The 26,598-nt window shown below is 35.6% G+C and overlaps 1 pseudogene; it reads right to left on the reverse strand.

The window, feature by feature from the left end:
- Window positions 1-10,671: 10,671 nt before the first annotated feature.
- On the reverse strand, window positions 10,672-11,348 carry LOC102130072 (grpE protein homolog 2, mitochondrial pseudogene; annotated as a pseudogene).
- Between the last annotated feature and the right edge of the window lie 15,250 nt (window positions 11,349-26,598).

Below are 26,598 nucleotides of genomic sequence, written 5' to 3' on the forward strand. Positions count from 1 at the left end.
ATTTCATGTTTTGGGATGACAATTATTGGGATGACAATTATGGTATTATTTTATAAATTTTATTTTCTTTTTCTTTTTTTTTTTTGCTAGTATAGAGAAATATTGATTGTTGTTATCTTGATTTGGGTCCTACTACATTGCTAATTTTACTTATTAGTCCTAGGATCTCTCTGAGGATTCCTTAAAATTTTCTGCATAGATGATCATGTTATCTATGAATGAAGAAAGATTTACTTCTTTATTATCAATTTGTATGCTCTTATTTCTTTTTCTTGTCTTTTTGCACTGTGTATTTCTTTGTGAGAGAATATTTAATTCGAATCTTAATTTCTCAAATATATATAGGGCTTTTTGGCTACCTGTCTTCATGAGTCTATTTGTAAATTTGTGCTTTTTGACAGAAAAGTCCTCAACCAGTTTGGCTTTTCTATTTTTGGGGGGGGCTATTTTGTGATTTGTGTGTTTCAAGGAACTTGTTCACTTCATCTAGGCTATTAAAATTATTGACATGCATTTTAAAATAATGTTTTATTATTTTAATGATGAGAATCTTTAGCCATTTCTCTTATGTCTGATGTAATCTGAGTCATCTTTTTTGTTGCTCTTCACTCTAGCTAGAGTTTAACTATATTAATCTTTTCAGAGATCAGCCTTTTGTTTAATTTGTTCTATTTTTCTCAGTTTTAAAAAATTGATTTCTGCTATTGTCATTTTTCACTCGCATTAGGTTTAATTTTGGTTTTTATAGCTTCTTAATGGGGAATCTTAGACAATATATTTTAGGACCTTTTTTTTGAAGTAATTGAGTTACAGCTCACAAATTTTATGTTTTATTTCAGTTTTCTTTTAATTCACATTTTATAATTTACATTGTGATTGTTTTGGATACATATTTATTTGGATCTGTGTTATTTAATTTCCAAATATTTGGGCATATTCTGGTATTTTTCTATTATTGATTTCTAATTTAATTCTGTTACAGTTAGAGGACATAATCTGTAATTTATAGGAACTGTTTTTATAGGTATAATAAATGCTTTATCTTGGCGAATGATTCGTTTATGTTTGAAAAAGCAGATATTCTGCTGGTGTTACATGGAGTGTTCTGTGTCAGGTCAAATTGGTTTACAATGTTTTGTTACTATATTCTATACCTTACTTGTTTTATTTTTAATTGTTCTACCAATTACTGAGAAAGTTATGTCAAAATCTCTATTACTATGCATTTGTTTATTTTACTTTATAGTCCTGTCATTTCTTTGTTTCATGTACTTTGGTTTACTATTTCTGGCAGTCTTCATTTTTTTTTGTGTACACCCAATGTCCATGTAGTAATGTATTTTTTGTTTGAAATACTTTCTCTAACATTTCTTATAATGTAGTTCTTCTGGTAACCAATTCTTGTAGCTTTTTGTTTGTCTAAAAAAGTTTAATACATTTTTATTCATTTTTGAAGATAATTTTGCTAGGTGGATAACTTCAGATTGACTGTATTTTTCTTTCAGTATTTTAAATATGTCACTTCATTTTTTTTTTTTTCTGACTGACTTTATTTATGACCAGGAGTGTCTATTCATTCTTATTTTATATCCTTGAGAATAGAGAAACAAAGAAGGTAAGCCTTATAGCTCACTGCCTGGAGAGAGTTTCCACTTTGTAGCATAGAGATGCTGATGCCAAATAGAGCCCAGTTGTGTTACTGAGTTAAGGAGACAAAGTTGAAAGTTTGTGTTGGCTGCCACAGAAGCTATAATTCTCGGGACATAGTGTTAAAGAAAATAAGGCTGCCAAGGAAGAGTTCTGTAGAGGTGCAGATGGGTTTTCTTAAGTCTTTGACTGAATAGTGATCTGTGCATGCATGTGAGAAAACTACTAAAGCTGAGGAAGAACCACCATACAGGAGTGGGCACAGCAATCCGTAGAGTGCACATAAAGGTGGGAATTCTTTATGTTCTAATCACTGGAAGTAAAATGTCTTTCTAATAAATGGGCATCAAATACAATTCTCAGAAGTACATTGCTTCTGCACAAGGGCCAAATTAGCCTCCAGCTAAAGGCTGTTCTGTACCCTTATTAATGAAGCATTAAAATTAAACCTTGAGAAGTTCACACTAATTTCAAGTAATCTACCTGACCCCAAATCTTTAAAGAGATATCTTAAAAGTATAAAACAATGTAAAAACACATAATTTCTGGCATTCAATAAGAATTATCAGACATGTAAAGAAGTAGGAAAAAATAATTCATAACCAAGGGGAAAATCAATTAATAGCAAGTGACCAAGAAATGACAAAGATGATAAAATTAACAGAAAAGATATTATACAGCTATTATAAATTCATTACGTATATTAAAAAAGTAATCTCTCATGCAAATAATGAGGGATTAATGAAAGATTTTTTACAAAGACCAAAGTGAACTTCTAGAAATGAAAATATGTGAGATGAAATATAAAGTGATGACAGTATTAGACAGATAATTGAGGCAGAAAATTAACAAAGGACCTGAACTCAGCATTAGGCCAAATGGATCTGATAGACCTCTACAAAGCCCTCCACCCAAAAACAACAGAATATACATTCTTTTCATCAGCACATGACACATATTCTAAAATTGACCACATAATTGGACATAAAACAATTCTCAGCAAATGCAAAAGAAGAGAAATTATACCAAACACACTCTTGGGGCACGGTGCAATAAAAATAGAAATCAAGACTAAGTCACTCAAAACCATACAATTACATGGAATTTAAACAACATGCTCCTGAATGACTTTTGGGTAAATAATGAAATTAAGTGACAATAAAAATAGAAGTCAAGACTAAGAAAGTCACTCAAAACCATACAATTACATGGAAGTTAAACAACATGCTCCTGAATGACTTTTGGGTAAATAATGAAATTAAGTGACAATAAAAATAGAAGTCAAGACTGAGAAAGTCACTCAAAACCATACAATTACATGGAAATTAAACAACGTGTTCCTTTTTATTTGGGGTACATAATAAAATTAAGGAAGAAATCAAAAAGTTTTTTGAAACTAATGGGAACAAAGATACACAATACCAGAATCTTTGGCACACAGCTCAGGCAGTGTTAAGAGGGAAATTCACAGCACAAAATATCCACATCAAAAAGTTAGAAAGATCTCAATTAACAGCATAAGATCACAACTGAAAGAATTCAAGTAGCAAGAACAAATCAACCCCCAAACTAGCAGAAGACAAGCAATAACCAAAATCAGAGCTGAACTGAATTAAGACCCCCACAAAACCATTCAAAAGATCAACAAATCCAGGAATTTGGTTTTTGAAAACATTAATAAGATAGATGGACCACTAGCTAGACTAATAAAGAAGAAAAGAGAGAAGATCCAAATAACCACAATTAGACATGACAAAGGGAATATTACCACTGATCCCACAGAAATAAAAATAACCATCAAAAACTACTATGATCACCTCTATGACACAAACTAGACAACCTGGAAGAGATGGATAAATTCCTGAACACATACACCCACCCTCCCAAGACTGAACCAGGAATAAATCGATTCAATGAACAGACCAATAACAAGCTCTGAAATTGAATCATTAATAAATAGCCTACCAACCAAAAAAAGTCCAAGACCTGATGGATTCACAGCCAAATTCTACCAGATGTATAAAGAAGAGCTGGTACCATTCCTACAGAAAGTATTCCAAAAAACAGAGGAGGAGGGACACCTCCCCAACTCATTCTATCAGGCCAGCATCATTCTGATACCAAAACCTGGCAGATATACAACAACAACAAAAAATTCAGGCCAATATCCTTGATGAACATCTATGCAAAAATCCTCAACAAAATCCTTGCAAACAGAATCTAGCAGCACATTAAAAAGCTAATCCACCATCATGAAGTAGGCTTCATCCCTGGAATGCAAGTTTGGTTCAACTTACACAAATCAATAAATGTGATTCATTACATAAACAGAACTAAAGACAAAAACCACGTGATTATCTCAATAGATGCAGAAAAGGCTTTCAATAAAATTCAACACTGTTTCATGTTTAAAACTCTCAATAAACTAGGTATTGAAGGAACATACCTCAAAATAATAAGAACCATCTATGACAAACCTACAGCCAACATATTGAATGGCCAAAAGCTTGAAAACTGGCACAAGAAAAGGATGCCATCTCTTACTACTCCTATTCAACATAGTATTGGAAATCATAGCCACAGTGGTCAAACAAGAGTTGACTACTCTGGCTATGAGAAAAATAAAAATCATCGAAATAGGAAGAGAAGAAGTCAAACTATCTCTGTTTGCAGATGACATAATTCTATACCTAGAAAACCCAATAGTCTCATCCCAAAAGCTCCTTAAGCTGATAAATAACTTTAGCAAAGTTTCAGGATACAAAATCAATATACAAAAGTCACTAGCATTCCTATACACCAACAGCAGCCAAGCTGGGAGCCAAGTCAGAATGGTAATCCCATTCACAATTGCCACAAAAAAGAATTAAATACCTAGGAATACACTTAATCAGGGAGGTGAAAGATATCGACACTAAGAATTACAAAACATTGCTCAAAAAAAAAATCAGAAAAGACACAAATTGAAAACATTTTATGCAAATGTATAAGAAGAAATAATATCATTAAAATGACCATACTGCCCAACTAATTTACAGATTCAATGCTATTTCTATCAAACTACCAAAGACATTCTCCACAGAACTAGAAACCAAAAACAGCCCAAATGAACAAGACAATTCTAAGCAAAAAGAACAAAGCTGGAACCATCATGTTACTGCACTTCAAACTATACTACAGTGCTAGAGTAACCAAAACAACATGGTACTGGTACAAAAACAGGCACATAGATACCAATGAAACCCCAAAGTATAAAAACCCTGGAAGACAACCTAGGCAATACCATCTTAGACACAGGAACGGGCAAAGATTTAATGACAAAGACACCAGTAGCAATCACAACGAAAGCAAAAATTGACAAGTGAAATCTAATTAAATTAAAGAGCTTCTGCACAGCAAAAGAAACTATCAACAGAGTAAACAGACAACCTACAGAATGGGAGAAAATTTTTGCAAACTGAACATCTGACAAAGGTCTCACATCCAGCATCTATAAGGAACTTAAACAAACTTACCAGAGAAAAACAAACACAACCCCATTAAAAAGTGAACAAAGGACATGCACAGACACTTTTCAAAAGAAAACATACATGCAGCCAACAAATATATGAAAAAAGCTCAATATCACTGATAATTAGAGAAACACCAATTAAAACCACAATGAGATGCCATTTCACACCAGTCAGAATGGCTACTACTAAATATTCAAAAAATAACAGATGTTGGTGAGGTTGCAGAGAAAAGGGAACACTTATACACTGTTGGTAGGAGTATAAATTAGTTCAACCATTGTGGAAGACAATGTGGCAATTCCTCAAAGAACCAAGACAGAGCTACCATTTGACCCAGCAATTCCATTATTGAGTATGGACTCAGAGGAACACAAATCATTCTATTATAAAGACACATGTATGTGTATGTTCATTGCAGCACTATTCACCATAGCAAAGACATGGAATCAGCCTAAATGCCCATCAGTGACAGATTGGATAAAGAAAATGTGGTATACCTACACCATGGAATACTCTGTAACCATGAAAAAGAACAAGATCATGTCTTGCGGGAACATGGATGTCACTAGAGGCCATTATCTTTAGCAGACTAACACAGGAACAGAAAATTAAATACCTCGTGTTTTTTCTTTTAAGTGGGAGCTAAATGATAAGAACTTATGAACACAAAGAAGGAAACAATAGGCACTATGGTCTAACTCATAGTGGAGAGTGAGAGAAGAGAGAGTAGCAGAAAAGATAACTATTGCAAACTGGGATTTATCCCTGGATGACTAAATAATCAGTGCAACAAACCCCTGTGACATGAGATTACCTGTGTAACAAACCTTCACATGCATCTCCACACCTAAAATAAAAGTTAATAAAAAAGAGAAAAAATATAAAATGATTAGGATTAAAGTGCAACAGAAGGGATTCGTGAATCTGAAGATATAGCAGTAAAAATATTCAAATAAAACCGATACAAAGATCAAAAAACAAATGAAGCTATGTCAGTGATCTGTGGTGCAGCATCATGCAGCCTATTGTTGTGCCATTAGAGAGGGTTTGACCAAAAACAAAGTGAAGAAATAACTTTAACATTTTCCAAATATGAGGAAAACTATAAACCTATAGATCCAAAGAAAAATCTCCACAAAATACTCAACAAACTTCAAGCAGAAGAAACAAATAAAACCTTAGGTAAATTACCCATTGCAATCAAAGTATAAAAATGTCAGAATATTTCTCTCCAGGAGTACAAGGCAGATGATAATGGAGACTTCTTTTTACAGTAAAGAAAGAAAAAAGAAAAGCCAGTCTAATATTATATGCCCAGAAAAAAAATATCTATTTTAAATATCTAGTTAAAATAAAGACTGTTCTGGCATGTAAAGTTGAGAGAATTAATCACCAAGCAACCAGCTCTATATAAAATGATAAATGAAGTCCAAAAAATGTTGGTATTAGATAGAAATTTGAATTTCTACAAAAATGAACATCTGAATGGTAAATATCTAGGCAAATATAATCATTCTTTTTTAATGCCAGAATACTTATCACATTCTTTATTATTGAATGCTGGAATACATCTGTTCTAATGCTCAGCTAGTATTTCTTTGCTAAGTAATCATTTCTTTTATTATAACATTTCAAGCCTTTCAGGAATGTTTTCTTCTACTTTTTCTTAAATTGTTTTAAAATTACAGCAATACCAATTGTAGATGGAAGCACTGTTATCTAATTTTTATGCCTAGCGTCATCTTACTTTATATGTTAATTCTTTTCCTTTTCAGTTTATAAAATTTATGTGCAATTTTCAATTTTCTTCTCTTAAGGAAAGTTTTCTGTAATTTTTTGTTTTTAATTATACTTTAAGTTCTGGGATACATGTGCAGAACGTGCAGGTTTGTTACATAGGTATACATGTGCCATGGTGGTTTGCTGCACCCATTAACTTGTCATCTACATTAGGTTTTTCTCCTAATGCTATCCTTCCCTTAGCCCCCAACCCTCGACAGGCCCTGGTGTATGATGTTCCCTTCCCTGTGTCCATGTGTACTCATTGTTCAACTCCCACCTATGAGTGAGAACATGTGGTGTTTGGTTTTCTGTTCTTGTGTTAGTTTGCTGAGAGTTATGGTTTCCAGCTTCATCCATGTACCTGCAAAGGACATGAACTCATCCTTTTTTATGGCTGCATGGTATTCCATGGTGTATGTATGCAAGATTGTCTTTATCCAATCTACCATTGTTGGGCATTTGAGTTGGTTCCAAGTCTTTGCTATTGTGAATAGTGCTACAATAAACATATGTGTGCACGTGTCTTTATAGTAGAATGATTCATAATCCTTTGGGTATATACCCAGTAATGGGATTGCTGGGTCAAATGGTATTTCTGGTTCTAGATCCTTGAGGGATCACCACACTATCTTCCACAATGGTTGAACTAATTTACACTCCCACCAACAGTGTAAAAGCATTCTTATTTCTCCACATCCTCTCCAGCATCTGTTGTTTCCTGACTTTTTAATGATCGACATTCTAACTGGCATGAGATGGTATCTCATTGTGGTTTTGATTTGTATTTCTCTAATAACCAGTGTTGATGAGCATTTTTTCATGTTTGCTGGCTGCATAAACGTCTTCTTTTGAGAAATGTCTGTTCATATCCTTTGCCCACATTTTGATGGTTTTTTCTTTATCTGTTTGTTTTTTTGTTTTGTTTTGTTTTGTTTTTTTGAGATGGAGTCTTTCTCTGTAGCCCAGGCTGGAGTGCAGTGGTGCCATCTCTGCTGACTGCATCCTCCCCATCCCTGGTCCCAGTTCAAGCAATTCTCCTGGCTCAGCCTCCCGAGTAGCTGGGATTACAGGCATGCACCACCATGCCCAGCTAATTTTTGTATTTTCAGTAGAGATGGGGTTTCACCATGTTGGTCAGGCTGATCTTGAACTCCTGACCTCGTGATCAGCCCACCTTGGTCTCCCAAAGTGTTGGGATTACAGGCGGGAGCCACTGCACCTGGCCACTTGTTTTTTTCTTGTAAATTTGTTTAAGTTCTCTTGTAGATTCTAGATATTAGCCCTTTCTCACATGGAGAGATTGCAAAAATTTTCTCCCATTCTCTATGTTGCCTGCTCACTCTGATGATCGTTTCTTTTGCTGTGCAGAAACTCTTTAGTTTAATTAGATCCCATTTGTCAATTTTGGCTTTTGTTGCCATTGCTTTTGGTGTTTTAGTCATAAAGTCTTTGCCCATGGCTGTGTCCTGAATGTTATTGTCTAGGTATTCTTCTAGGGTTTTTATGGTTTTAGGTCTTACGTTTAAGTCTTTAATTCATCTTGAGTTAGTTTTCGTATAAGGTGTAAGGAAGGGGTCAGTCACATTTTTCTGCATATGGCTAGCCAGTTTTCCTAACACCATTTATTAAATAGGGAATCATTTCCCCATTGCTTGTTTTTGTCAGGTTTGTCAATGGATGGTTGTAGATATGTGGTGTTATTTCTGAGGCCTCTGTTCTGTTCCATTGGTCTATATATCTGTTTTGGTACCAGTACCACACTATTTTGGTTACTGTAGACTTGCAGTATAGTTTGAAGTCAGGTAGCATGATTCCCGCAGTTTTGTTCTTTCTGCTTAGGATTGTCTTGGCTATAGGCACTCTTTTTTGGTTCTATATGAAATTTAAAGTAGTTTTTTCTAGTTCTGTGAAGAAAGTCAGTGGTAACTTGATTGGGATAGCATTGAATCTATAAATTACTTTGGGGAGTATGCCCATTTTCATGATATTGGTTCTTCATATCCATGACGATGGAATGTTTTTCCATTTGTTTGTATCCTCTCTTATTTCCTTGAGCAGTGGTTTATAGTTCTCCTTGAAGAGGTTCTTTACATCCCTTATAAGTTGGATTCCTAGACATTTTATTCTCTTTGTAGCAATTGTGAATGGGAGTTCACTCATGATTTGGCTCTCTGTCTATTGTTGATGTATAGGAATGCCTGTGATTTTTGCACACTTATTTTGTATCCTGAGACTTTGCTGAAGTTGCTAATCAGCTTAAGGAGATTTTGGGCTGAGACGATGGGGTTTTCTAAATATACAATCATGTCATCTGCAAACAGAGACAATTTGACTTCCTCTCTTCCTGTTTGAATACCCTTTATTTCTTTCTCTTGCCTGATTGCCCTGGCCAGAACTTCCAATACTATGTTGAATAGGAGTGGTAAGACAGGGCATCCTTGTGTTGTGCCAGCTTTCAAAGGGAATGCTTCCAGCTTTTGCCTATTCAGTATGATATTGGCTGTGGGTTTGTCATAAATAGCTCTTATTATTTTGAGATATGTTCCATCAATACCTAGTTTATTGATAGTTTTTAGCATAAAGGGGTGTTAAATTTTATTGAAGGCCTTTTCTGCATCTGTTGAGATAATCATGTGGTTTTTGTCATTGGTTCTGTTTATGTGACGGATTACGTTTATTGATTTGCATATGTTGAACCAGCCTTGCATCCCAGGGATGAAGCCAACTTTTTCATGGTGGATAAGACTTCTGATGTGCTGCTGGATTCGTTTTGCCAGTACTTTATTGAGGATTTTCACATCGAAGTTCATCAGGGATACTGCCCCGAAATTTTCTTTTTTGTTATGTCTCTGCTGGGTTTTGGTATCATGATGATGCTGGCCTCATAAAATGAGTTAGGGAGGATTCCCTCTTTTTCTATTGTTTGGAATAGTTTCAGAAGGAATGGTACCAGTTCCTCTTTGTACCTCTGGTAGAATTCAGCTGTGAATCTGTCTGGTCCTGGGCTTTTCTTGGTTGGTAGGCTATTAGGTACTTCCTCAATTTCAGAACTTGTTATTGGTCTATTTAGGGATTTGACTTCTTCCTGGTTTATTCTTGGGAGGGTGTCCAGGAATTTATCCATTTCTTCTATATTTTCTATTTTATTTGAGTAGAGGTGTTTATAGTATTCTCTCATGGTAGTTTGTATTTCTGTGGGATCAGTGGTGATATCTCTTTTATCATTTTTTATTGTGTCTATTTGATTCTTCTTTTTTTTTTTTTATTAGTCTAGCTAGTGGTCAATCTATTTTGTTAATCTTTAAAAAAAAACAGCTTCTGGATTCGTTGATTTATTGAAGGGTTCTTTGTGTCTCTATCTACAACCATGAAGCTTTATCCTGTAAGTACCCAAATGTTGAACCAATCCGTACCATCTCCTTTTTCCACAAAATACAAGATCCTATACAATCCCTGTTATAGGAACCACTAGGAAGGAACATGTAGTTGTAAACACATAGTTAAAAGGCTTTCGGATTCAAATTCATCAGAGTACTAATTTTCCTAAGCATGTTTTGATACAGGCTATTGGGACACTTGTCACACTGTTCAAATGCCCAATGGTAAGACTTCTGATGAAATCAAACAGGTCACATTAAATCAACAGAATATCTTAGAAATAAAGCCAATAGGACTAAATCCAAAACAAATCACATGAAGTACCTCATGTACAATACAATACAAACCTAGTTTAATAAATAAAAGAAGCGTAGGTGACTGGACTCTGGGAGAACATCCAGTTGCTGATGGCCTCTTCAGGTCTAATGGTGCAGCCATGAAGTTTGTAGCCATCTTGTCTTATTAATGTCACGGTGCCAGGCTGCACCCCAACAGCAGCTGTTACATGACAGATGAGTTCATGCTTTTAGGGGTCATATTTGTCACTAATGGGTGACAGCTTCTCCAGGTCATGCTTGGCAAACACATTTTTCAGCTTTGCTTCTAAAAGTGACAGCCCTCGGAAGACCTTCTCCAGAGTGAGCTTCTGGTTCCCAGGTTCTGATTCTTCAGAAATCCATTGTGTAGTCTTCTCCAAAATGTCAGCCACCTATCTTGGCATCTTCCACACATCTCTCAGTTTGCCTCCTTGTGTTTTCACAATCAGCTACAGCTCTCTGCTATCTCATGGTTAAATCCTGGACTTCCTTCTCCAGTTTAACAGCTTTACCCTTAAGGCTGGTTCGGCAAGAGAGGGCCCAGCTCACCAGGAGGGTCCTCAGAACAGCAGTCCACACCAGCAGTTATCTGGGTATCACTGCTGAATGGAAACGGCCATTCCTTGCTCTCCCACGCCGCACTCGAGGCCAGTAGGCGCTGCACCTGGCGCCTGCCTGCCCACAGCAACCATACGGCCATGTTCCCGACTTGGGCTGACGGAGGCAGCACACGCGCACTTGCCCTGTAATTTTATCTTTACAATTTTCTGTTACTTTAAAAAACACTGCAACACTAATTTTGTGTATGTGGAAAGTCTGTTGTCTAAGTTTTATACATAGCATCTTCTCACTCTTGTCTCTGTAGTCTCATTTTATTCTGTAATGTTTTTCAAATCTTTATAAAATTAATTTTGTTTATAATAGATATTATTTAAGGGTAAAATAAATTTAAGTTATATGCTCTCCTTTACTTTGTTCTCCTTGTATCATTATTTATGAAACTTGGAGCCTCAAATGTACATGTGGAAAGTCTCTGTAGATTCATGTTAGGATTGAAATTTTCTTGGTGTATAAACTTTCAACAAAATATGGGAAAGCAACCAACTAAGTTTGCATAAACTGTCTTTTAGATCACATATCCTTCTTTCCTTTTATAAGTGATATCTCATTAGTTAATTCAATAAATTTTTATTGAGACAATTGTATTTTACACATTGATAATGCAGATATGAAAAAAAATCAGACAAGATCTCTCCCCTTGTGACTGTTAGAATTTATTGGCATGTTTATGACCATGCTTATGTCTTTTGTAGTAATATGAACATGTGACAATATACATTCAATTCTATTTTTCTCATTTGAAGTTAAACAAAGTTCCACTTCTGTATTTCTAATTAAAGTCCCACTTCTCTATTTCCCTTCACCTCTGCACGATGGATCTCTCCCTTCTTCTAAGATACTATATTGTTATTGTAGCAATGTACAGGCCTTATTTTGTACTTTCAATTTAATTAATCAATGTGCTATTATAGCTTTCATTTTGCATTTTATAGTCATTTCTGAACATGGTTGTTTTCCGTACTGGAATATTTTCTTTAGATCTCTCAAAGATAAACAAACGACATTAGTTCAACTGCTAAAAACAGATTTTATTCAGTAACTACTGACAGTAAGGGAACAACCTAAGCTCCACTCCAATTTGTGCAGAGGTGATGGATGGGGCGTTTTAAAAGGAGAATAAGGGAGTAGGAAGGAAAAGTGAGCAGGGCTCAAGTAGTGTCAGGGAAGTAAAAAATTACCAGAAGTAAGAAGGTTGGTCAGTGTAAATGTGATTAGTCCAGCTGTGTCTGCTAGTTGGCAATTATTGAAGTTGGAATTCTATCTTCCCACAGAGACTGAGATACAGAGGTTCTATCTTTCCTGATGATTATATTTTAAAGGAATGGCTTTTAGGTCCTTGAGAAAGATACCCTGGGACATAGGAGATACATACATACATATCTCAAAGTTACAGAGGAAGGATTTACGATTATAAGCTCTTTTTAGTAAATTCTCTAAGAAAGGGGAGTCAGGGGCCTATTGTCAAGTGTTGGCTAGAACAAACAATAAATTCTTTCGACAGGCTTGAGCTTTTTCAGACAGGAACTCAAAGAGGGGTTGAGTCTTTCCAGGGATGTAGTCTTAGGCAGCCAGAAACCATGTTAGGGTTGATCAGGTCTCTTAGTGCAGGGGTTTGTATGGAGTCATCATGTGCCAAGAGTTCTTTTGTAGTTCTCAGATCCTATCTTTGTATTTCTCACATAATGTGCCTGGAATGTAGTAGGTTGTCAATGAATGTTGATCCAATTAGTATTTATTGCTTAAATACTCATAGTCCTTTAATAATCAGATCCTAATTATTGGTTTCTGCTGGTGTTGATTAGCCTGTTCTATTCATCACTGCATATTCAAGATCCTGTGCCAGAGCCACCTGTACAGTTGTGCAGTTTATATACTGCAGAAGTGTGTCTGAATGAAGAGGTGAGAGGGAGCTTAAATTCCAGTTGTGCTTTATTTGCTGTGAACCTCAACACCAGTGTGTCTTCTACATTGTACAAAGACATTATGTGGTCTAGTTTCTATCCTGCCCATTACAATGCCTGTTATAGGATTCTAAAATATATGGGATCTAAAAAAATACTGGCTGGACATGTTCTAACATTTTGCTCTGGAAAGTTAAAATAAAAAGAGTTTTAACCCCAAATTTTCAATAATTACCTTGATCGCTGCTTTGCCTTTTTAATAAGAGAAGTTTAGTTTGTTAAGGTCTAGGTGTTTGAACACTAGAAAGCACAAGTTTGTCTATTATAATGGTCTGTTTGCTTCAGATTCTACCGAACGTCTTCAAGATCATGGATTTGTAGCCAAGGGCCTCTCAAATATAACCACGACTTTGGTAACCATTGTCACAACCAAGAGAAACAGATTCCTCTCCAGGGAGTTGACTGTCTTTTTTTGATTTTTTTTCCAGCTTGGGGTAGATTGAGCTGCTTTTATTATCTTTGCTATACACATTTATGCAGAGATATTTTCAAGTAAAGTCAGGATTTGTTCTTGAGTAATACCAATTTTCTTTTTATAAGGTCATGGGTTTGGGTTTTTAGACTTTTGAAAGGCTGTACCTGTTTTTCAACTCAATAGCTTGCAATCATTTTATTTCTTCATGTACTGACTTGCACATTCCCATTAATCTATCCCAAATTTTTCTCTACCAAAAAAAACCCCATAAAAATTAAACATCAATTTTGGTATTTGTATTGTTACAACTCTGCACTCTATATTCCATAAGAGATTATTTAAAAGCAACAATGACAATGGGAAATCTGCTTGGATTAAGAAAATTAATTTTAAATTTTTTTCAAGGTAGCAGAAGTATTTAATACAGTAATATATTCCTCCCTTTGGAAAAAAATACCCTGGAAAAGCTAAAACAGCTGGGACATATATTACTATGCTGTACTCACCTCAATTTTACTAATATCCAATTTCAGGCTTTGTATAATTGACATAACTGACTTTCTTCCAGTTTTGGTCTCAAACCAGAATAGATTCAAATGTCTTCCATTAAGTATTAGGGAGATAAATTGCTGCCCACTTGTAAGAAGCAAAAATTCATATTTGTGTATTTCAAGACTCAGTAGAGCACAGTCTTCAGTTCCCATGGAAACTATCTCTAGCTAAATCGGAGGGGGTCTCGGAGCAGAACTGAAATGCCTACACCAATAGAAAGAGCTGTGTTTTAATTCTTCTGGAAGTTATTTACTTTTTTTTTTTTTTTTTTGGTCTTAGCTATGGTGCCAAATTATTTGGTCAGACCACATTTACTTGGACATTAATGATCCTGAAGATAATACTTAAGTGGGGACAATTGTTTTTTGGTAAGGAAAAGAAAATTGAAATGTTGGAAAAACAAAAGCTGATAGAATTCACACTGAAGAGCAAGGTTTTTAGTTTTTAAAGTTGGGCATTTGAACTATGTAGATTTTACTGTTTATTTTATCAGCCATACTCAAAAGAGAATGTCCTGATGATTCATGTTAGTTTTTATTTATGTGTTCTCAGATAAATATGTGATAATCTATGAAATGTTTATTTTTAAAAGTTATTATATAATCCATAGCACTGATATAGTTACATTTTTAGTCAGCATATCACAGACACCGCAGATTGTCCAAGATTAAGAGATATTTACAATCTTGTCTCAGTTGGTACAGTTACATGGAAGTTTTTCTTGGCTATGTTAGCTCTTTTGAGTAAGTGTAAAAACCAGGTGCAATTACAATTATTTTCTTAACCCTAGAAGAAATACTTATTTAAATTTTAGATGTTTATGTTTTCATAAACACAAAAATTTTATTTGGAATTTATTTTCATGTTTGAAAAAATTTAGAGGAGCCAATGAATTATGGAATGGAAGAGAACTGAGATATTCTCTAAACGTCAGCTCAGTCCTCTGATTTTCTTTTGAGAAAAACAGTGCCAGGTGATTTGCTAATTTCCTCATGTATAACTTGTAGCATGAACTCCACTGGAACCTGGGGTTCTTAGACCCTAATCCAGTATGGTTGTCCTTTCTACCTGACTTATTTAAAATATTCATATTTCTCATATTTATATCTGAAGACTGTGCAAATGGTGCTATTTTAATGTCTTTTAAATTGATTGAAAAACCCAAAGGCTTACTTCATGTATTAGCCTTTTGATCAGAAGTATAATTTGCCTCAGTAATAAAGATAAGCAGTTCAGTAAAAGAAAGATAAGTTTCCAAGTTTTCTAAATATGAGTGTGTTGGAAAAACCTCAATCTGGGTGGCACCACTGTTTTGGACAGAATATATGTGGGAAACAATCAGGAGTTGACTATATGGTGTTTGTCATGAGACATAAATATAAATGGATGTGAAAACACACATTTACTTCTTTGCAGATGGAACCTATCTCTATCTCAGGTGGCAGACTATTTATGGTTTTTTCATTTTTCATGTGAATGTTCTTTATTGGTATGGATAATGGAGAACTTACTGTATGTACATATATCCTGTTCCTATGGAAGTGAAACCTTGAAAATACTGCTTTCCATCCTGAAACACAAAACAAGGTTTTAATAAACCCTGACATGAAATAATGTAAAGTCAAGATGTGTCTGGAGTTGGTTCCTTCCGGTGGGTTCTTGGTCTCGCTGACTTCAAGAATGAAGCCATGTAACACTCACGATGAGTGTTACAGCTCTTAAAGGTAGTGTGGACCCAAAGAGTGAGCAGTAGCAAAATTTATTGAAAAGAGCAAAAGAACAAAGCTTCCACAGCATGGAAGGGGACCTGAGTGGGTTGCCGCTGCTGGCCAGTTTTTATTTCCTTATTTGTCCCCGCCCACATCCTGCTGATTGGTCCATTTTACAGAGTGCTGATTGGTGCATTTACAATCCTTTAGCTAGACACAGAGCACTGATTGGTGTGTTTTTACAGAGTGCTGATTGGTGCGTTTACAGTCCTTTAGCTAGACACAGAGTGCTGATTGGTGCGTTTTTGCAGAGTACTGATTGGTGCATTTACAATCCTTTAGCTAGACACAGAGCAATGATTGGTGCATTTACAATCCTCTAGCTAGACAGAAAAGTTCTCCGAGTCCCCACTCGACCCAGGAAGTCTAACTGGCTTCACCTCTCAAAGATAGGCAGAATGTAAAGGCAATCATCTTTTGAAAAAGGCACTGGATGTAGAGTTTAAAGTCTTGCAATTAAATTCCAACCATGCCACTTACTGTCTCTTGGACATGATTTATAAATTTTAGAAATCTAGTAAAAACTCTGATGTATGAACGTAAGTAGGAGGAGCAAGTGATTTTCACTGGGACAGGATTTTCACTTCCACGTTCATTTATTTGTAAAATGCTGATTGTGTTATGTAAAGGTCTAAGCAGTCAGGGCCTTCTCATCATCAATAGTGGTTACACCATACTGAATATTTTGCTGACATTTCTTTATTTCATTCCAGGAGCCACATACAGGAGAGTTTTAAAGATGACTGCCATTTTGTGCAACTTCATTCCTAGGCTGACTGAGCAGCCAAATTACTTGCTCAAAACAATTTGCCTATATAATTATTTAATGAAGTCTAATATAATAGCTATTCTGCCTTTGTTTTGTTTATTTCAATTACTTATATAATGCCCTTCAATCCTAGTGTGATTGCATCACAAAAGGGACAATGTTAAAAATGGACTACTTGATAAATAGTGTTAATCATATTATTCCCCCACCCCAATTATAATCTAGAGATTGAAATCTGTTTCATTCCCTTAAGGGTAATATTTGATAAGTGAGCAAATATTAATTTTCCTTAATAAAGTGATTTTCTTTTAAAGTGTAAAATGTTAAAAGGATTTTTGCCAACTGATAGCTGCTTAAAAGCTGTGAAAGCTTATGACACATTCAACTTGTGTGTTCATCATAAGCTCAAACTATTTAACTTTGCAAAGGTTAAGCCATCTATGTTCTGTCACCACTGATAACTGCTCATAAATATTGTCCTGAGCCACCTCATGATCATAATAAATGAGGACATATGTAGCAGCAGGGAAGAGGTAACTAGTGGCAGTAATGTAGCTCTAAATCAATACATTTATGCAGAAATTTTTTTTCGGTGACCTGTTTTAAGAGGGTTGAAGAGTGTACATGGAAACTCTCACCTGGGGAAGAGCAAGTAAATAACTTTGAATAATTTTATTAAAACATGACTGTTATACAAATGTAGAATAGACATGGATCAAAGGTGTATTTGACTTAATAAGGGTGCCAGTAGAATGGTTAAGCTCCTCAAAGAATATTTAAGATAACATTTGAGCTATACTTACATATATTGTAATATACATATATTATGTGTGGATGTACATATACTGATATAGACATATATACAAGTGTGTGTATATATACATGTAATCTTTATATATATACATATTTATATGTGTATAGAGAGATATTTCTATATATAGAAAGACAGAGAGATATTAAGAAAGAGAAACAGAAAGGGAGAGCGAGAAGTTGATTGACATTCAGTCAGCCAAGAAATAGAAGACTTGCTGAAAGAAGTTTACCGAGTAAGAGACAAAACTGATTAATGTCCTACAGGGCAATGAAACTATAATCTCTTGGGCTATCTTTTCTGAGAGAAATCATTTACACCTCTACTGGACAAAACAATCTATACCATTGACATTTAATTCATAGAACCTGGGGCTTTAACAAAGGTAACTAGTAAATTAAACAAAGGTACATACCCTTGAGAATTAGGTAATCCTTGGGTGCTCCTATTAGACAGTGTTCTGACACTGAAAGGTCATACAGTGATTCCTTTTTCTTATTTCAAATTTGGTATGATTTTTTTTTAGCACAACTAATTTCTTTCCCAAATACCTAAAGTCTGCTTTCTGTAGTTCTAACATTGCCATGCTCTAGTGAAAGCCCTCCAGTTTGAGCTAAATTTCCCCCCCTTTAAATCACAGAATATGCATTCCTGCCTAAAAGAAACAACTTTCTTCCCAGAGTCTTTCCAGGGTTGTGTAGAATTTTTATTTCTGGAAAGGGCTTTTGATCTTATTAAATATTCCAAAAGCAGGGAAACAGGAATTGACTGTACGTTAATACAAATATGACTAGCAGGCCTCCAAATATATTCCTAGGCTATGTTGAGAAATTCTGAAAAAAGTGAAGAACTTTATTATAAATATTATTTCTAACATTTATAAATATTTTCAACATATGATGTGCTTTGAGTGTTTTATTTTGCTGTGTTTATTTTACTTTCTTTTTGCCCTGGTTGCCATCATTTACTCATTGTTGGAATAATTTTTTCAATTCTGTACTGGGAGTTCTTCATTTCAGGGTCGCTTTTAGCCCTCAAGATCCATAATCGTGTTCACATATTACACTGTATTTTGTTTATCTCACAAGGCACATTTTCCTTTTCAGAGTAAAAGTAATATGTATGAGACCTGCATTTTGAAAGTAAGATTTATTTGAACTTGTAAAGGGAAGAAGTAATGTCCTTCACTCAGTAAAGTTGAAAACACAACTCCATAATATATTGTTTCTGAAAAGAATTTATATTAAAAACATTGCAATAAGAGGTTACAGAATAGCACATTAAACATATGAGCTTATGTGGAAATTTTAGCCTGGGGAGTGAAAGTAAATACTTTTAACTCATTTTATGAAAAGAATGCAGTTACCATTGCAAAACAAGGAAAGAAAAATAAGAAGTTAAGCTAGAAATAAAGATTTGAAATGTTCACAACAAAAAGAAATGATAAATGTGTTTGAGATGATGGGTATCCTAAATATATTGATTTTATCATTACACATTATATGCAAGCATCAAAATATCACATGTAACACATAAATATGCATAATTATAAGTCAATAAAAATAATAGACAAAGAATTGAATACAATGGACTTTAGACTGCTAATAGTTTAAACATATGACCCCAAATCACCTAAACTTTAGTTCCCCTATACCACCCACCCAGTTTCCTGTATTGACATCCTACTAATGTGTGATACATTTGTCACAATTAATGAACTAATATTGATACATTATTATTAGCTGAAGTCCTTTTCTTCACGGCCAGCTAATTTTTGTAGTTTTAGTAGAGACAGGGTTTCACCATGTTGGCCAGGTTAGTCTCAAATTCCTGACCTCAGGTGATCCGCCCACCTTGGCCTTCCAAAGTGCTGGGATTATAGACGTGAGCAACTGTGCTTGGCCTTTATTTTATTTTATTTTTTTTTAAGTGTAAATATCACTGTTTTATTTGGCTATGGAAAGTACATAGCATTCTTGAACTTCACTATTGTTGAACTCCTAACTATATGCATCCTCAAAGATCATCCCTGTATTCATCTGTTTTCACACTGCTGATAAAGACATACCTGAAACAGGGTAATTTATAAAGAAAAAGAGGTTTAGTGGACTCACACTTCTGCGTGGCTGGGGAGGCCTCACAATCATGGCAAGGGGTGAAATGCACATATTAAATGGCGGCAGCAAGAGAGAATGAAAGATCAAGCAAAAGGGGAAACCCCTTATAACACCATCAGATCTCATTAGACTTATTCACTACCACAAGAACAGTATGAGGGAAACTGCCCACATGATTCAATTATCCCTCACTCAGTCCCTCACACAACACATGGGAATTACAGGAGCTATAAATCATGATGAGATTTGGGTGGGGACATAGCCAAACTATATCATTCCACCCCGGCCCCTCCCAAATATCAGATCCTCACATTTCAAAACCAATCATGCCTTCTAAACAGTCCCCCAAAGTCTTGACTCATTTCAGTATTAACTCAAAAGTCCACAGTTCAAAATCTCATCAGAGACAAGGCAAATCTCTTCCACCTATGAGCCTGTAAAATCAAAAGCAAGTTGTTTACTTCCTAGATACAATGGGAGTACAGGCATTGGATAAATACACAAGCTCCAAATGGGAAAAACTGGCCAAAATGAAGGGGCTAAAGGCCCCATGCAAGTCCAAAATTCAGTGGGGCAGTCAAATCTTAAAGCTCCAAAACAATCTCCTTTGACTCCATGTCATACATCCAGGTCATGCTGATTCAAGAGATGGGTTCCCATGGTCTTGGGCAGCTCCACTCCTGTGGTTTTGCAGGGTGCATACTTCCTCCCAATATGAGTGTTGTGTGTCTGGCATTGAATGTCTGCAACTTTTTCAGGTGCATGGTGCAAGCTGTCAGTGGATCTACCATTCTGGGGTCTGGAGGACAGTGGTCCTTTTCTCACAGCTCTACTGGGCAGTGCCCCAGTAGGGACTCTGTGTGGGGTCTCCCACCCCACATTTCCCTTTCATACTGCCCTAGCAGAGGTCCTCCATGAGGGCCCCCCCGCCCTTAAGCAAACTTCTGCCTAGATATCCAGTTGTTTCCACACATCCTCTGAAACTAGGTGGAGGTTCCCAAACCTCAATTCTTGACTTCTGTGCACCTGCAGGCTCAACACCATGTGGAAGCTGCCAAGGCTTGGGGCTTGCACCTTCTGAAGCCATGGGCCAAGCTGTACTTTGCCCCCTTTTAGCCATGGCTAGAGAGGCTAGGATGCAGGGCACCAAGTCCCTAGGCTGCATGTAGCAGGGAGGTCCTGGGCCCAGCCCACAAAACCATTTTCTCCTCCTAGTCTTCCAGACTTGTAATGGGAGGGGCTGCCACAAAGGTCTCTGACATGCTCTGGAGACATTTTCCCCATTGTCTTGGCAATTAACATTTGATTCCCTGTTACTTATGCAAATTTCTGCAGCAGGCTCAAATTTCTCCTTAGAAAATGGTTTTTTCTTTTTTCTCACAACATCCGTCTGAACGTTTTCTAAACTTTTTTGCTCTATTTCACTTTTAAAATGGAATTCTTTAACAGCACCCAAGTCACCTCTTGAATGCTTTGCTGCTTAGAAATGTCTTCTGCCAGATACCCTAAATCAAATCAAATCCCTGAAGTCAAGTTCCACAAATCTCTAGGGCAGGGCAAAATGCCACCAATCTCTTTGCTAAAATATTGCAAGAGTCACCTTTACTATAGTTTCCAACAAGTTCCTTATCTCCATCTGAGACCACCTCAGACTGGGCCTTATTGTCCATATCACTATCAGCATTTTGGTCAAAACTATTCAACAAGTCTCTAGGAAGTTCCAAATTTTCCCACATTTTCTTCTCTTCTTCTGAGCCCTCCAAACTGTTCCAGCCTCTGCCTGTTACCCAGTTCCAAAGTCCCTTCCACATTTTTGGGTATCTTTATAGCAGGACCCCACCCTACAGGTATCAATTTACTGTAGTAGTTTGTTTACACACTCCTGATAAAGACATGCCCAATACTTGGTAATTTATAAAGAAAAAGAGGTTTAATGGACTCACAGTGCCACGTAGCTGGGGAGGCCCTACAACGATAGTGAAAGGTGAAAGTCACGTCTTACATGGCAGCAGGCAGGAAAGAATGAAAGCAAAGCATAAGGGGAAACTCCTTATAGAGCCATCAGATCTCATGAGACTTATTCACTCATGAGAATATTATGAGCAAAACTGCCCCCATGACATGATTACCTCCCACTGAGTCCCTTCCACAACATGTGGGAATTATGGGAGCTACAATTCAACATGAGATTTGGGTGGAGACACAGCCAAATCATATTACTCCCTCTGTCTTTCTGAAAAATGGAAATGTAATCCTCATCCTTTACAGAAACAGAGAAAATCCCTGACTTTATTTTTTTGAATATTTATTCTTTCTGAATTTTAAAAAATTTTTTATTTCAATAGGTGTTTGGGGAACGGCTATTCAGTTACATGAGTAAGTTCTTTAGTGGTGATTTCCAAGATTTTTCAACATCATGGGTTGAAAATTTTTATAACAATTATAAATAGTATATATAAATGTTAGAAATAATATTTATAATACAGTTATTTACTTTTTTCAGAATTTCTCAATATGGCATAGGAATATATTTTGGGGCCTGCTCACCATACAGTCAAGTCCTGTTTCCTTGTTTTTGGAATATTTAATAAGATCATCCAAGTAGTATTCACTGTACCCAATGTGTAGTCATTTATCCCTCACCCCCTTCCCACCCTTTCCTCCAAGTCCCCAAAGTCAATTGTATCATTCTTATGCCTTTGCATCCTCATAGCTTAGTTCCCAATTATGAGTGAGAACATTTGATGTTTGGTTTTCCATTCCTGAGTCATTTAACTTAGAATAATAGTCTCCACTTCCATTCAGGTTGCTACGAATGCTATTATTTAGTAGATTGATTTTATTTTTAACCCAAAATCTTTTTTCTGTTACTATATTTCATTTTGGTTACCATAAACATTTCATTGTCCAATCTTCTTATACTCCTCTTGGCTGTGACTGTTTCTTGGTCTTCTTGTTTTTAATGACTTTGATGGTTTTGAGGAATGCTGCTCATGAATTCTGTAGAATGCTCTTCTATTAGGATTTGTCTGACATTTTTCTCATGATTAGACTGGGATTACAAGTTTTTGGAAGGAAGACCACAGAGGTAAAGTGCCATTTTCATCACCTTATATCAAAGATAGTTAGTGTTACTTATAACTGTTGATATTAACCTTGATCACCTGGCTGATGTAGTGTTTGACAGATTTATCCACTGTAAAGTTACTGTGTTTTTTTTTTCCTCTCCCTTTCCATAATGTGTTTTTTGGAAGCAAGTTACTATGCACAGTCCACATTAAAGGAGTGGGGAGTTTTACTCTCCCTTCTTGATGGCAGAGTATCTACACAAATTATTTTGAAAACTTCACCATGGGAAAATTTTCTTTTCTGCTCCATTTACTTATTTAATCATTTAGTCCTATTGGTATGGACTCATGGATATTTATTTTAAACTTTGTGTTATAAGCCAGTATTATTTTTAAATTCTATTGCTCAAATTATTGGAATTTTGACCACAGGGAGATCTTTCAGCTTGCTATGTGTCCCTTTGACATACCCCCATCAAGTGAGATATCCATCCTGCTTGTTTGTTTAGAATTTCCATACATTCTGACACTACAAAATATTGAAGGATCATCTTGTCTATTTTTTGTCCTAGCTCGAGAACCAGTCATTTCTTTTAGGAGCCTGGTTACTTTTACTGCAGAATGCTATTAGAAACCAAGATCTGGATACTAGGTGTACTTTTTGCTACTGGGGTGTTATTGTTACTAGCTCTCTCAGCTGACAGAGCAAGGAAATATATATTTGTTTAATAACCACTGTATATTTACAAATCTATAAATATTTCCATATGTAACCATCTGTATTTATATGAAACTAAATATCAGTTCAGACTGATGTCTCCAATGCTTATCACAAAACATACTTCTTATTAAGTAAAGGAATTCTTTTCAATGTAAAGAAGTTATCCAATTCAAACCCCCTTTAAGCTACAATTTTGAGTTTAACATCATCTGTTTTGCTTTTTTAAAAATTCATATAATAGACTCATTTGAACAATTATTGGGCTAATACTATTTGGTTTATCAAAGCAGGAGACCTTTTAGTTATCTAGGTATACAATTTTATTGGTTGGCAATATCTAGATACAATAATTAACTTTTCCCTTTTAGTGTGATTAATGAGGAAAAAGAGAAGTTCAAAGAGCCAGCTTGGGCTAAAAAAGTTAATTCTCTCATTAAGGCATTTATTAAATTTTTTTTCGGGGGTGACAAACACATATGGGAAAAATCATAGCAAACAAAACAAAACAAAACAAGACAGTGGATCAGTGGGGAATTCAGAAGCATACAAAAGTAGAATGAGCTGTATCTATACTATTTCTTTTGCTGGATTTTTACCACTTTTGAAGATCACTAATAAGTGATTTGGTTCAAGGGATTCAACGGATTCAAGTATCAGGTGGAAAGTAACATTAGATTAGGTAAGAGGTTAACTTAGAATCTGTGATTTTATGATAGCAGGTACTGTGATTGATAATTCTAATTCAAATAAATGTTTTTGAAGACAGATCTAAATCATTTAAATATGATGAATAATTTCTAATAAAGTAAGGATAATGACAGCATCTGCTATTTTTCCTCACTTAAATTTGTCTAAAATATTCAAAATGACATAGTGACATAGGTCCTTGTGCCCAACAACCTAACTCATTCTTCCTAAATCCTTTCCGATATGGACAAAGCAATGAAGGAAATTGTTGCTGAATTTTGAGTGTGTAAACACAAACTTGTTTGCTGCATGATCCTGACCTTGAAGTGTGCATGTGGTTGAAAGATAGGAGCAGATGGGATTTAGGATAAAACGATAGCATTTTTTTGTTCTTGGATAACTGACCAGAATCAGTAGGAAAACAGGCTGATACATTTTGACTCAACTGTATTATACTGACTCAAATTAATGGATTTGATTTTCAACCTAGGTGACAGAAATTGGTATATGCTAAGCTCCATCATAATCACCTAATCTAAAGTCAGAAGCCAACTACTTATTTCAGCTGACTAGTCACTCTTTTTGGTGAACTTTTATAGATTTGCATTTATAAACCCTATCTTTGCTCTTGGTTGAGGAGGCAGTTTTCACAGAAGCTGCTCTCCTTCCTATACACCTATATATAAGCGAATCTCCAATGTTTTAAACTAACTGCCTTGGAGTTATTCTTTGATATTCAACAGGCCCTATTATTTACAGCTTCATTCCTTTGTATTGGATCCAGTTTTCCCTACCTGTCCAACAGTGAATTCAGCTTATCACTCACACCAGTGTCTTGGCATCTCTGTTTTTCTTTTATACAAAAGGATCATAAAAATTGAAGTGATCTGTCACACCACTGAAAACTATGGAAGAATGATACACTCATGTCCCAGAAATAAAACAATTTCTATTAGACATAATGAAGATGGGGTTATATTGAAGGTAAACATTGAGCCGAATTTTAATTGCCCCCCCCAAGAAAAGGATGTGATGCTTTTGGGTTAAAGAATCCCCGAAGAATTTCACTCAGTCCTCAACCTAGAATTTTGAAGGAATAGATTCTAGTGTTTTGAAATTTGAAAGTGTTAGATTGTGAGGTGCATGGAGGTAGTAGGCAGTCATTTAAAATCCATATAGGAATAGACAAAATACATTAGGGACCAACTGCCATTACAGTTTTTTCACAAATAAAGTAATTTGCAAATAGTATCAATAAAAACGTCTAAGATAAGATACTTTTCCTTTTAAAATATGGGATGTGCTGGGCATGGTGGTTCATGTCTGTAATCCCAGCACTTTGGGAGGCCAAGGCAGGTGGATTACTTGAGCCCAGGATTTCAAGACCAGCCCAGGCAACATGGTGCAACCCTATCTCTACCAAAAATGCAAAAAAACTAGCCAGGTGTGGTGGCAAGTGCCTGTCCCAGCTACTCAGGAGACGGAGGTGTGAGGATCACCTGAGTCCGGGGTGGTCGAGGCTGCAGTGAACTGTCATCACACCATTGCACTCCAGCCTAGGTGACAGAATGAGTTCCTGTCTGAAAAAGAAAAGAAAAGAAAGGAAAGGTAAAGAAAAAAAAAAGGAAAATAAAAGAAAGGAAAGGAGAGAAAAGAAAAGATAAAGGAAAAGGAAAGAAAAGAGAAGATACAACCTTAGGGAGATCCAGGAACAAAATTTATATCAATAATCCTAAATATGCTTTTGACACAGTAAGGAGGAAGTGGGTAGAATTGAAAGTAAATAAAATAAGCTAAATTTAAGGAGTTAAAAAATATTGATTCCTAAGACAACAGAAATGAGAAATTAATAAAGGTAAAAGAATTTTAATTTATAAGAAAAATAAAATTATAAATAAATCCAAGAATTCATTCTTTCATAGTGACTCATATGAAAACATGAATGAATCTCACAGACATTAGGCTGAAAGAAGTTGAACAGAAAAGAATACATACTGTTTGATTCCATTTATGTATTTATTATTATTTTATTATACAGACAGGGTCCCCCTATGTTGCCCAGGCTGATCTCAAAACTCCTGGGCTCAAGGGATCCTCCTGCCTTGGCCTTCCAAAGTGCTAGGATTATAGGCATGAGTCACCATACCTGGTCTGGATTCCATTTAAACATACTAAATTCCATATCAGGCAAAACTAATAGATGGTGGGAAAAAAATCAGAATGTCACTTGCCTGTATGTGTTGGGTGTGAGTCTTAACAAGGACCCGAGGGGACTTGATAGAAAATGATGGAAAGTGATAGAAATCTTCTTTATTTTGTTAGGATGTGGATTGTATGTATGTTTGCATTTGTCAAAACTCATCAATTGGTAGGCTTAGGTTTTATGCAGCTTACTGTACATAAATTTTACCTAAAAACAAATAAAACTGTGAACAAGGTTCTTACAAGTAGGTTTGCTTTTCTCAGAGGTA

This window comes from Macaca fascicularis, chromosome 3 (assembly GCF_037993035.2).
Source record: "Macaca fascicularis isolate 582-1 chromosome 3, T2T-MFA8v1.1".
Lineage (NCBI taxonomy): Eukaryota > Metazoa > Chordata > Mammalia > Primates > Cercopithecidae > Macaca > Macaca fascicularis.